This window comes from Alexandromys fortis, unplaced genomic scaffold, assembly GCF_014885135.2.
Source record: "Alexandromys fortis isolate MF-2015 unplaced genomic scaffold, M_Fortis_MF-2015_v1.1 scaffold_323, whole genome shotgun sequence".
In the NCBI taxonomy this organism is placed as follows: Eukaryota; Metazoa; Chordata; class Mammalia; order Rodentia; family Cricetidae; genus Alexandromys; species Alexandromys fortis.
In genome coordinates, this window is record NW_026068278.1 from 660,443 (window position 1) to 674,798 (window position 14,356).

A 14,356-nucleotide genomic window follows, 5' to 3' on the forward strand; every position below is an offset into this window, starting at 1 on the left:
TCTTGGCATGAGACAGAAACTCTGAATTTTTCTTTTAACAACATGCTTGAATTTATTGAAGTGGAAAGGTATTGTAAAACTCCAAAGCCAGATTTGATTTTTAAGTAATTCATGACAATTACTATAGTAAATAACATATATACATTTTTTAGTAATTCTTCTGCTCAGATGATGTTTTGATATAATTCATTATTTTTGTTGCTTGGTGATATATGGAAAATTATCTTTTCCTATTTAGGTATCTATATGTTCAGGGTCTCTTGACTTTATGAAAATGAGTATTTTCATGCAAAGACAAGAGTAGAACACTTCCCAAACACTTATGAAATATAATGGCACAATTTCTCAATATTTTGTGCATAAGGCTATTAGTCATGTGTTGATTAAATTTACTGTGATATTTGTCACTCATTATATGGATGATATTTTCCTCTTCTGTTCCTCTAATATGGTCATAAATAAAAGACTAACATTCTCGGTAATTTAATAAGAACAAAAATAAGCAGAATTCCAGATAAAATTCAAAATCAATCACCTCATTTAGGGTATATTATTTATAGTAATCCTACTTATTTATGATCTATTATTACTTAACAAATTCACCATTACCCTCTAAGTTTGAAATTTCCCAAACAATGTATCATCGATTACTTAAAATATTTGTGCTATGCTATTTTGATACATTCCCTTCATGATAAAGATTTTGGAGAGATCAGGGATATAAGGAGCATATCTAAACATAATTAAACTATATACAGAAAGTTGATAGTCAATATCAATTTAAATAAGAGAAATTCAAGACTATTCTACTAAAGTCAGAAACAAGGTAAGGCTGTCCACTCTTTCCATATCTATTCAACAAAGTTCTTGAATTTATTGCTCAAACAGTTAGACAACAAATAAAGCCCAAGGGGATTTGAATTAGAAAGAAGTCAAACTTTTAGTATTTACAGGTAAAATAATTGTACAAATAAGTGATGAAAACTCTACCATGGAACTCCTAATGCTGACATATACCTTCAGTAATATGCCACGATACAAGATCAATTCAAAAATATTAGTAGACTTTCTATATAAAAATGACAAAGAAGCTGAGAAAGAAATCAGAGAAACATCACCCTTCACAATAGCACCAAAGCATAAAGTATCTTGGAGTAACACTAACCATGAAGTAAAATACCTCTTCTATATGAACTTTAAGTCTTTGAGGAAAGAAATTGAAGAAGATACCAGAAAATGGAAAGATTTTGGTGCTCTTCGATAACCAGGATAAACATAATAAAACTGGCAATCCTACCAAATGCAATCTATATATTCGATGCAATTCCCATTAAGATCCCAACACAATTCTTCACATACCTTAAAAGAACAACAATCAACTCCATATGAAAAAAAAAAAAAACAACACAGGATAGCCAAAACAATCTTGTACAACAAACGAAATGGCAGCGGCATCACAATCCATGTCATCAAACTAATTATATAACTGCAGCGATGAAAACAGCATGATAGTGGCATAAAAACAGACAGATTGGCCCCTCCCTGCCTTTCCCCTCACCTTCAACCCTCTCCAAAGGTCCCCATGCTCCCAACTTACTCAGGAGACCTTATCTTTTTCTAATTCCCGTGCAGATTAAATTATGTTTGTCTTTCTTAGTGTCCTCATTTTTGTCTACATTCTCTGGGATTGTTATTTGCAGGCTGATTTTCTTTGATTTATGTTTAAAAACCACTTATGAGTGAGTACAGGAGCTAATTGTCTTTCTGTGTCTGGGTTACCTCACTCAAAATGAAGTTTTCTAGCTCCATCCATGTGCCTGGAAAATGCAAGATATTGCTATTTTTCCCTGTTGTCTAGTACTCCATTGTGTAAATATATCACATTTTTCTTATCCATTCTTTAGTGAAGAGACATTTAGGTTGTTTCCAGGATTTGGCTATGACAAGCAATGCAGCTACAAACATAGTTGAGCACATATACATATGGCACAAATGAGCATCCTTTGAGTATATACCCAAAAGTGGTATTACTAGGTCTTGAGGAAGGTTGTTTCTTAATTTTCTGAGAAATCACCACACTAATATCCAAAAGGGCTGTACCAGTTTGCATTCCCAACAGCAATGCTCAAGTGTTCCCTTTACCACACAACCTCTCAACCATAAGTTGTCAACAATGTTTTTGATCTTCGTCATTCTTTTAGGTATAAGATGGAATCTCAGAATTGTTTTGATTTGAAGTTTTCAGATCACTAAGGATGTTGATCATTTCCTTAATGTCTTTCAGCTATTTTAGATTCCTCTTTTGAGAGTCCTCTGCTTATATCTGTATTCTAATTATTATTGAACCTTTTGTTATTTTGATGACCATTTTTTTTTTAGTTCTTTGTATATTTTGGAGATCAATTCTCTGCTGCGTGGTTTGTGAAGATTTTTTTCTCATCATGTAAGCTGTCATTTTGTCATGTTGACCATGTTCTTTGCTTTACAGAAGATTTTCAGTTTCAGGATGTCCTATTTATTTATTATTTCTCTCAGTGTCTGTGCTACAGGGGTTATATTTAGGAAGTAGTGTCCTGTGCCAATACATTCAAGTTTATTTTTCAATTACTTTTCCCTGAGCTTCAGTGTGGCTGGCTTTATGTTGAGGTCTTTGATTCATTTGGACTTGAGTTTTGTGCATGGTGATAGATACGGATCGATTTTTATTCTTCTACATATTGATATCCAGTTCTGCCAGCACCATTTGTTAAATATGCTTTCTTTTTTCCATTTGATATTTTCTGCTTCTTTGTCAAAAATCAGGTGTTCAAAAATTGTGTGGATTAATATCTGGGTCTTTGATTCAGTTTCATTGGTTCTCCTGTCGGTTTTTATGGCAATACCAGGCTGTTTTCATTATCGTATCTCTGTATTAGAGTTTTAAGTCAGGGATTGTGATACCTCCAGAAGTTCTTTTATTTTTCAGGATTGTTTTGGGTATCCTGTGCTCGTTGCTTTTCATATGAAGTTGAGAGCTATTCTTTCGAGGTCTGTGAAGAATTTTGTTGTATTTTTGATGGGCATCACATTGAATCTGTAGATTGCTGTTCCCAATATTATATTTTTGCTACGCTAATTCTACCAACCCAAGAACATGCAAGATCTTTTCACTTTCTGGTGTTTTCTTGAATTTCTTTCTTCAAAGACTTAAAATTCTATCTTATAATAGTTCCACATGTTTGATTAGCGTTGCTACAATGTATTTTAGGGTGAAAGGTGAATTTTTTCTGATTTATTTCTCAGCCCAATTATCATCTGTGTATAGGACAGTTACTGATTTTTTTTGAGTTAGTCTAGTATCCTGCTATGTTACTGAAAGTGTTTATGTGTTGTAGAAGTTCCTTGGTAGAATTTTTTGGGTTCCTTTTGTAAACTGTAATTTCATCAGAAAATAGTGAGAGTTTGACTTCTCTTTGCCAATTTGTATCCCTTTGAACTCCTTTTGGTATCTTATTGCTCTATCTAGGACCTCAACAACTGTATTGAATCTATATGGAGAGACTGGACAACTTTGTTTTGTTCATGGTTTCAGTAGTATCACTGGGGATTTTCTCTCCAATTAGATTGTTGTTGTCTGTTGGCTTTCTCTATATTTCCTTCATTATGTTTAGGTATATTTCTTGTATTCCTGCTCTCTACACAACCTTTATCATGAAGGGATTTTTTATTTTGTTGAAATCTTTTTCAGCATTTAAAGAGATGATGATGATTTTTTTTTTTATTTTTTAGTTCTTTTTTTTTTGTGGTGTATTACTATGACAGGTTTTCCTATGTTGAACCATTCCTGCATCTCTGGAATGAAGCCAACTTGATCATGTTGTATGATGGTTCTGATGTGCACTTGGATTGATTTGCCAGTATTTTTGCCTCAATGATCATGAGTGAGATTGGTCTGTAATTCTTATTCTTAGTAATATCTTTATGTGGTTTGTGTATAAGGGTAACTGTAGCCTCATAAGAAGAGTTTGTCAATGTTCCTTCTGTTTCTATTGTATGTAACAATTTGAGGAGTATTGATATTAGTTTTTATTTAAAAATCTTAAAGAATTCTGAGCTGAAACCATTTGGTCCTGGGTTTCTTTTGGTTAGGAGACTTTTGATGTCTGTTTCTATTTCTTTAGTAGTAATGGGTTTGTTTAATTTGCTTATCTGGTCTTGATTTAATTTTGGTAAGTGATATTTATGCAAAAGTTGTCCATTTCCTTTAAGTTTTCCAATTTTGTAGAGTACAGGTTTATGTGATATGGCTGATGGTTCTCTGTATTTCCTCCTTATCTGCTGTTATGTCCCTTTTTCATTCTGATATTGTTAATTTGGATATCCTCTCTCTTCCTTTTGGTTAGTTTGGATAAAGGTTTGCCTATTTTGTTGATTTTTGGAAGAACCGACTCTTTGACTCATTGATTCTTTGTATTGTTTTCTTTGTTTCTATTTTGTTGATTTCAGATCTCAAGTTTATTATTTCCTGCCATCTAGTTCTCTTGGGTGAGTTTGATTCCTTTTGTTTTAAAGTTTTCAAAAGTTCTGTTAATTTACTAGTGAGGGATTTTCCCAGATGCTTTATGTAGTTATTTAGCACTACTAACTTTCCTCTTAACACTGCTTTCATTGTGTCTCATAAATTTGGGTATGTTATGTGGCCATTTTAATTGAATTTTAAAAAGTATTTCATTTGTCCCTTTATTTCTTCCTTGAACTATTGATGATTCAGGTGAGCATTGCTTAATTTCCAGGTGTTTGTGGGATTTCTGGAATTAGTATTGCTGTTGAATTCTAGTTTTTAGCCATGGTGATCTGATAAGATGCATGAGTCTATTCTAATTTTTTTATTTATTGAGATTTTTTTTGTTACTGAGTATGTGATGAAATTTTGAGAAGGTTACATGAGGTGTTGACAAGAAGGTGTATTCTTTTATGTTTGGTTGGAATATTCTATAGTTGTTTGTTAAGACCATTTGAGCCATAACATGTTACTTCCCTTAATTTCTCTGTTAATTTTTTATATTACTGACATATCCAGTGGTGAGAGGGGAGAGCTGAGGTCTCCCATTTTAGTGTGTGGGGTTTAATGTATGATGTAAGCTTTACAAGTGTTTCTTTTACATATGAGGGTGCCCTTGTATTTGGGGCATAGATATTTTTACTGAGATTTCCTCTCAATGGATTTTTTTTTCTGTGACTAATAAGAAATGTCCTCTTTTGATTGGTTTTGGTTTGAAGTCTGTTTTGTTAGATTTTAAGATAGATACACCAGCTTGTTTCTTTGAGCCAATCAATTTGAAAAATTTTTCTCAACCATTTTCTCTGAGGCAATGTCTGTCTTTGAGGTTGAGGAGTTTTTCTTGTATGAAGAAGAAGGATGCAATCTGTTTTAGTATCCAATCTGTAAGACTGTGTGTTTTTATAGGTGAGTTGAGTTTATATATATTAATGGATATTAATAACCAGTGGTTGCTCTCTTCTGTTAATTTAGTTTTTATTGTTGCTGATTTTATTTTGTACATTATTTCATTCTTTGGGATTTGCTGCTAAATCACCATCAATTGTTTGGTTTTGTTTTGTTTTGTTTTGTTTTTGATGTAACTATCTTCCTTGGGTTGGAGTTTTCCTTTTAGTATTTTGTGTTTGGCTGGGGTTATGGCTAGGTATTGGTTAAATCTGCTTTTGTCATGGGATATCTTGTTTTGTCCTTCTATGTTTATTGAAAGTGTTGCTGTGTATAAAGTCTGGACTGGGCATTCACTGTCCCTTAATGTCTGCATAATGCTTGGCAATGAGCTTCTGATTTTCACTGTATCTAATGAGAAGTCAGATGTAATTCTGATATGTCTCCCTTTATATATTATTTGGTCTTCTTCTGTTGCACGTCTTAATATTCTTTTCTTATTCTGTATGTTTTGTGCTTTAATTATTATGTGTCAAGGGAACTTTTTTTGATTAACTATGTTGGTGTTCTGTAAACTTCTTGTATCTTCATAGGTATATCTTTCATTAGGCTGAGAAAGTTTTTTTTTCTACAATTTTGTTAAACTTATTTTCTGTACATTTGAGTTGATATTGTTCTCCTTCTTCTATACCTATTATATTTAAGTTTGGTATTTTCATATTGCCCCATATTTACTGGATAGTTTGTGTTAAGCATTTGTTAGATTTATTGTTTTCTTCAACTGATGAGAGTCTATTTCTTCTATTGTCTCTTTAGCGCTTGAGATTTTCTCTTTCATCTCTTATAATTTACTGTTTATGCTTGCATTTGTTGTTCCTGATTGTTTTCTCATGATTTTTCTTTCTATAATACCCTCAGCTTGTGTTCTTTATTGTTTTTACTTAAGTTTCCTAGTCTTGAATAGATACTTTATATTTTAATTATTTTTTCTTGGTTTTCATTAAGGGATTTGTTGATGTCTTTCAATTTTTTATACTTTGCAAAGATTACCAAATTTATTCACATACTTGAAAGAGCCTCAAATAATGTTTGTTTGCTTTTATTTATATTGAGACAGGGTCTACTTTGTTCAGAAAACTACCTTAATTATTGTTCTTCATATTGCATAGTGCTCAATTTAAGATTCTCTTTTTTTCTCACATTTTAGCTCACCTCAAATTAGAATGTCATTGACAATTCATAATGTACAATGATGACTGCTAACACTTAAAAGCTATTTTAGTACACAAGGTAGAATATCATCATGTAGACTATGGCATGTTGCACTAACTGAGATGTGACATGTGGCTGATATTCTTAGGCTATCAAGATGGATTTTCATAAATGCTAGTTCTAAATGTACTATAGATAAGAGCTGTGAAAAATATCAACAACACAATGTAAATGCACAGAAATCATTGCTTTTTACCAAACGTTAAGCCAAAGAAAACTTGGGTTCAAATAAGTAACTGAGGCTTATATTTTTTTAAATTGATTTATTTATTTTTACTTAAAAATTTCCACCCCCTCCCCATGTGATCAAACTAGACTCACTAAAACTTGCCATCTATGGTAAATGTGAATCTTGCCATCTTCATTAAAACTCTTTGAGTAAGGGTATTATGTACTTTCACATTAAGACAAGCTTACTAGCAATATTAAACCTCACAACTGCAAGCTTGTTACAACAGAATCTAAGATCTTCAGTTTTGAACAAAAACAATAGACAACTGATTTTGTAACAAAGTCACAGAAGATACTAAAGTTAACAAAAGCTATTTTCATCGGTAGGAATAGTTGTCAATCTGTTTATCCCTAGGAAAATCCATATACAATAAATAATATGACATTAATGAACAGAAAACCAAAGCTTACAAATGAATGAGATATATCAATTAAGATTGTAATATGTGGAGACATAGACAGGTGGAAGAATTATGGATGTTGTTTAAGGAATAATGTTAAATGCATATAGGAAGGTTGAAGAAAGTGATCCTGAGAAGAACAGTGCATTTCTTTTCCAGACTCTATATTTCTCATACATAAGGCCCAAACTTTAGTCCCTTCATTGGATATATTATTTTGAATTAGAAAGCCTCATATAGACTCATAAGTTTAAATAATCAAGTCTCAAATGGAGAAAATGTTTGGGATAGATTAGGAGGTGTGATCTTGTAGGAGAGGGTGTGTCATTTAGAAAACTTAGATTTTTCTAAAGACACAGGCTATTTTAGAGACTTCTGCTTCCAGCTCACAAAACAATCTTGGGACACCCGGCTGCTGCTCCAAACACCAAGTGTTGACTCAGTCATGATCCACTCTAAGATTCTGAAGCTGTAAGCATTATAAATGTGTTCATTTTATATTGCCTTCATAATATTGCATTATCATAGCAATAGAAAAATAACCATATTAAATATCCTTAGTGTTTTGCACAGTATAGTGAATATTTTTGTGAATCTAAGAGGAATTAACTTGCTCTGTCAGTGATGAGATTTTACCTCAAAGACCCTATGTACCTATGGGAGATTCACATAACAAGGGTAAATTGTGTGTTTTTGAGTTTCTAAGTAGGTAGATCACACTTCACATGAAGTTTTCTTTATGGGGTCTGTTTATACAAATTTCTATTATGAACCAAGATGAAAGTCATGGAGTAATAAACCGAATGAACTAAAAGCACATCTGGGTCTTATTTGAACCTGAGTGCACCATCCTGAAGGAGAAGAGAGAAGATTACAAATATGCTAGGATGATTTTATCTAATAATCATGGTGTCATTTTTCTCTAGGTTTTCCTTTAAACATTAATGCTGCTGTAATAAAAAAATATGACCTAACTTCTGCCTAAAATATGAAAATACTCAGAAATGCCCATGTACTTTCTTCTCATGAAATTTCAATGACAAATATAGGGTACTTTGTGTCCCCTTAGTTGTCAGTTTACACTTTGTTCATGGGAGACTGTGCCTCCTATGATAAAATAGCACAAGGAGAACATATAATGTGTTGAGGACATTGGATCCCTTCAGAATGTACATGTGGAGAGAATTCCAGAGAAAGTGTAAAAAAAATGCAAGTCAAACACCTGAGATTGCTTAATCAAATCATGGCTGCATAAATTCCTGGGATGAACCTGTATTCCGTGTCTTTTACACCCCCTGGTGGCCCTGAGTGGCCTAACAGTGAGGTTCCTGCCTGAGTTAACACTGAAGTTCCAGCACTGTGCATATAACACAGTAATAAGTGGCTGTGTCCTCAAATCTCACACTGCCCATTTGCAGGTACAGAGTGTCCTTAGCATTGTCTCTGGAGATGGTGAGTGGATCCTTCACGGATGGTGCATATCTTATAGTACTGCTGTCTGATTTAATATATCCAACCCACTCCAGCCCCTTCCCAGTGCATCCAGTAATCACTGAAAGTGAATCCAGAGGCTACACAGGAGAGTCTCAGGGATCCCCCAGGCTTCACCAGGCCTCCTCCAGACTCCACAAGCTGCACCTCAGACTGGACACCTGCAAACACAGAGAATTTTATTACTAAATTGCCACAGAAGCTCTATATTTTATATATCTTGTTAATGTTCACTAACACACTCAGTGTCTCTTCATAAATTACCTTTTAAAACAGCAACAAGAAAAACCCAAATCAGCACCAAATCCATTGTGTGTTTTGTTTTCAGTGCTGACCACTGAATGGGAAGACCTGGGCATCCAGGACTGATTCCTTTGTCTGAGCTTCAGGGTCAGTGCTTATCTGGTTTTCATGAGACGAAATGGGCCTTATTTGCATGCCTTCCTGCTGTATAAGTTCTGTTGTTGGAGCTAAGAGACAGCGTGTTCTAATATGTTTGTAAATGTTGTGGCAAAGTCTAGCAGTAAAGATAATGTTAGGAAATTTTTGTATCATACTAAACTATTTTTTTCTTGGCACACATTAAGTATCATCTATTTCATTTAATAATCACAAACAAAACATGCATTTTATTTAGGAATAATTTCTGCCCAATTATTCATGTCCTGAATTACAGAGGGCAGTTGGCATTGCTTTCTTACTCAGGAGATCTTTCCTTATACTGCTTTGACTTCAACTCTGATGCACTTGGTACCAACTGAGTAAGCTACGTCCTAAGTGTAGTTGCCTCTGGAGTTTGAAAGCTCTATTTTTGTGTTTAGAGCATGTGACATGACTGAATTCAATTGCTCAGCAAGAAAACGGCAAATACTTTGTCCACATTCATGTGCACCACAGAATATAAAATTCTTTTATTTTCTATGTTAGCTCTCTTTTTCCAATATATTTACCTATCTGTTCATTAGAAACAGGGAATGACTGATAAGCTGAATTTCAGTGTACAACACTGGATTTGAACTCTACATGTCTATACATATGCATTCTCAGGCCTCTTAGGAGGAAACCTCACTCGCAACACCCTTCCCCTTTACCTTTCTTATTCAGTCGGTGACACATGCTCTTCTTTCTTATCCAGAAACAATAGGAATCCGCATTGCCATTAATAAACATAGTTTTCTAATGACTTGGCTAAAAGTCCGTTTTCTTGACATTTGTTTCTCCTTCCCCATCAAGCAGATATTTACTTCTTTCTAGTATATAAGTCAGCATTTCTCATCATTACCTATTGTGCTGATCCATAGGTCTACACATCACCAAAACTCTGAGCTGCCATCACAGTGCTTCACTCTCAGTGCTGAATATCTCAAATGTAGGAACATGGTCTCTTTCAGCATGTTCTCTACCACTGTGTGAGTAATGAATGCATTCCTGTCCTATCACTTTTTATTTCAAAAATACCAAGACACACTGAAAGTTTTATAACCTGGATCTTCATTGACTACTGATTAAACATTTATAATGATGGTGGCTTTTCTTAGCCATCATTTTGAAACACCAAGATATAAATAATCTAGATGAAGAATTGCTTCTATTTGACTTGCCTACATCCCTTCTGTTAGTCATTTTCTCAAATGGTAAATGGGATCCACCACATTGTGAGTGGTGCCATCCCTGGGTATTTAGGTAGGGTCTCCACAATAAAGCAATCTGATTAAGGAAATAAGCAGTATTCCTTTTTTGTCTCTGCGTCAGTCTTTATCTTTACATTCCAGTGTTAGTTTCACTCAGTGTTGGACTATGATCTGTAAGATGACCTTTCCTTCTCCTCATTGCTTTTGAATATAGTGGTTATTACAACAATAGGACCAAATTGGGAAAATAACCAAATACATTTTTTGCCAAATATTAGGGACTCTACATGCTTTCTCTGTAGACTCTAGGAAAGAAGAAAATGATTCTGACACCAAAAAACTACCCCTTCTTTTGACTATCATTTGATAAATTGACACCACAACCTAGAGTCATCATAGAGGAAAGAATTTCAATTCAAGTAACATTTCAAAAATTATTCCTAATGACATTCTACATTATTCATAGATCAGTGGTTACCTCAGCCATTATCACACATATTATTTACTTCATAAATAATCATAAATACAGAAATCCATTACCAGACAATATGCAGTGTGAGACACAGTGGAATATTCAAACCTAAATGGGAATGCCATAGAACAGGTGAACAGATAGAATGTAAGAGTCTAAAGAGGAGTAAGAGAACACTAGGGAATCTGGGCAGCAGTTGTGCCTGCCTTTAAATTAAGCACTTGGGAGCCAGAAGTAGGCAGGTCTCTGTGAGATAAGATCAGCCCTTTCCTTTGGCTGTTTTCCATGGCTTCATGCCGGGTTTTTTTTTTTTTTTTTTTTTTTTTTTTTTCCCTCAAACCCGCAGCTTGAGCTGGGTCTGCACAATGATGTCCTCTTTTATGCATCTCATATTCCCACTTTTTTTTTTTATCCTAATTAACAGGGCAAATGTGACCTATGACTTCCATTCCTCATGTGCCTATCATAGTGTGTGCTCAGAATCAGTGACTTTTCTTTCCAGTGGTTAGTACCTCTGCACACTGGGATTTCTTCATCATTCCTTCCCTGCATAATGCTCCTAAATAAGTGCTATTCTTTAACACTTAGGATCATTTGCATTCCCATGTCAGTGTCTATCATTCTTGATGACACAGAAATAAAATACATTTTAAATGAAAATTATAAAATATGTGTTTTCCCTTTATATAAATCAGGTAAAAAAGTTACAAATTTGTAAAAGAGCAAGGGGTTAATGGTGAGGTTTTTTTTAATATATAATGTAAATATATGTTGTAATAAAATGTAGAAGGATAGTTTATAATGAAGAGTAGTCATATATCTGGTGAGATGGATCAGTGTTTATACACATGTCTTGAAATCCAAAAGACCAGGGTTTGATTTCTATCAACAACCTCATGTATATATCACCACTTATAATTCTGGCTCCAATGTGATGCAAAACCTTTGACCTCCTTGGGTATCTACAATTATGTTCACACACTCTCACAAAGAAAAGGACACAATTAAAAGAATACAGGTTGGAAAACAAAGAATATATTCATAAGATATCAAATTAAATGAAAAATGTTACACTAAAGCAAAAATATCTGGAGTTATTTTTAGTAATATAGGAACTGACAATAAATCTGTGTTCAAATATGAAAAAAATCCTAGCATGCAAATACATTTTGGATAATTTGAAAGCTCAAAAAAACCTTTGCTTGTATGAATATCATTTTTTTATACAGACTTAGCAAAACTGAACATCATTACAGGAATTTGACTCTATGTCCTTCTAATTTTGATGTTTTTAATGAAATTAAAAGAACTGCAATACATTGAGATATGCAAACACAGCTTCTAGAATCCTCAGAAACAGAGCTATGAAAAACAGGTTTGGGGGACAAATATGAGAGATGTCTTACATCTGACTTAAAATTGTTTAAAATTATTTTATTTATCTTGGATATGTTTGAAAATCTGTGCTAATAATGAGGACTAAAAACAGACAATTAGCACAGGGTACAAAGCAAAAACAGTGGGACAGTGACAGAGTATAAAAAAATGAGTAAAATAGTGCTGTGCTCACAGACTGGACTTTGTGCCATCAATGTTCTTATAGCACAAATACTATCTGTCAAAGGAAGTCAATAATTGCCATTTTCAAGATACTGCAGTTTTATCAGCACATTGGGCAGGGAGAGGAAGCCTGGGTTTACTGGAAGTTCTTTTTGGGCTTCTATGTACTTGACTCAAAAGACACACTTGAAACCAGGGAAATTTGGCATAGCCTTATGATATACTCTGTCTCTCTGCATTATGATGTTCCCACCGTGAAAGTCAGAGCATCATGATGGCTCCCTATACACTTTTTCAGGGATAAAGTCTTGCCTAAAAGGCACTCAATGACATGTACTTGGAAAATATGTGATGTCAGAATTACATAATTTTCTGATATTATGATTAAGCTTTGAGGTCATGTTTTCTTCTGGCACGGGCATATGGATGGTATAAGTATTGTGTGACGTCTGACAAGTGAAACATTTGGTCTAATAAAAGCATTTAGATGTAACCCTTACCAAATATTGACCTCTCTTGTGACAGATGATTTAAATACTTTGTGATAATAGTTCATTTATGGACTGAATAGATAACTGATGTTTTACAGTCAGTGACATAGTTTAGAATCTTTGTGCTATGTGTGTCTCTTTATATCTCACACAGAACAAGAGACAGGATATTTTTATTCTGATTTCCTCTTGCTTCTAACTTTCTATAGCCTAATTCAGAACTACATGCATATTTCCTCACGGGAGTGCACAAATATATTCACTGTACCCTTTATGGGTATATTAATTTCAATTCAAATAATTGTTTATCATTTAATTCTACCTCTTCATCATGCTGCACTTTTGTATGGAATCATATGAGCAGAAACCTGACAATGATTAAATTTACAGTGCTAGTCTCTCTTTTTCCTAACATTATTCTAGAATCAAAAAATGCCATGTATCTCTTGTTCACACCTCATGTTCCCAGGTTTCCCTCCTCTTTTCCCTGCCTATCTCTATAGACTTATTTGTCCTTCAGTCTCATGAAAATGGAAATTCACTTTTCACTTTAAATCTCCTTCAGATTCATCCAAATTTGGAATTTAAATCAGCACATGCATGCTAATTGCTGAAATCACGGCAGGGCATTTTATAACTGCACATATGTTCAGTATTCAACAGTTGATGGTTTCTAGAGTACAATATCATATATAAGGGATGACAATTTGTGTAAAATTTTTTGTAGCAATTCCAAATTTTTGTGTTTTATGGCTACCAAAATGAGGAAAATTGATGGACCAAATGTTAACTCTTTGTTTTGGGTATTGAACCTCTTTCTACAAATCCACTTAATATTTTCTTTCATTCTTTGTATCTGTGTATGTCTGTGTGTGTATGTGTGTATGTGTATGTGTGTGCAGTGTTTTTCACTGTTGTGGATATGTACAGTTGTGTACACAAGTGATTGTTCTTGTGTGTAAACACACATATAGGGGCTAGAAGTAGATCATTGGATTGGTGTCTTTCATCTCCATTAATAACCCTTCTTTAGAGTTTATAAATCAATATGAACTTTATCAATTGGGCATTACTGACATGACAAAATATTCCTATGATCACGTATTCAACACCAGTGTTGGAACTATAGATAGCCACCGATATTCCATGCTTCTTATTTGGATATTAGAGATCCAAATTTAGAGTGTCTTGATCATAGAACTCTGTTACCAACTGACCTGTTTTCCAACACTCAATTTTCTTCTGCTTTGCTATTTTGGATAGAAGCCAGAGACTAAGTTAGAACTGTGTTACTGAACTCTATCAGTTGCCCCCTGTTATCACTCCTGTTGATCATGAAATCATTTGTGCAGTGTCTTTGCTATGGCCACGTGGAAATCTTA

General features: G+C 34.0%; 1 pseudogene; it reads right to left on the bottom strand.

The window, feature by feature from the left end:
- Positions 1–8,666: 8,666 nt before the first annotated feature.
- On the bottom strand, positions 8,667–9,130 carry LOC126494700 (immunoglobulin heavy variable 3-74-like; annotated as a pseudogene).
- Positions 9,131–14,356: the final 5,226 nt, after the last annotated feature.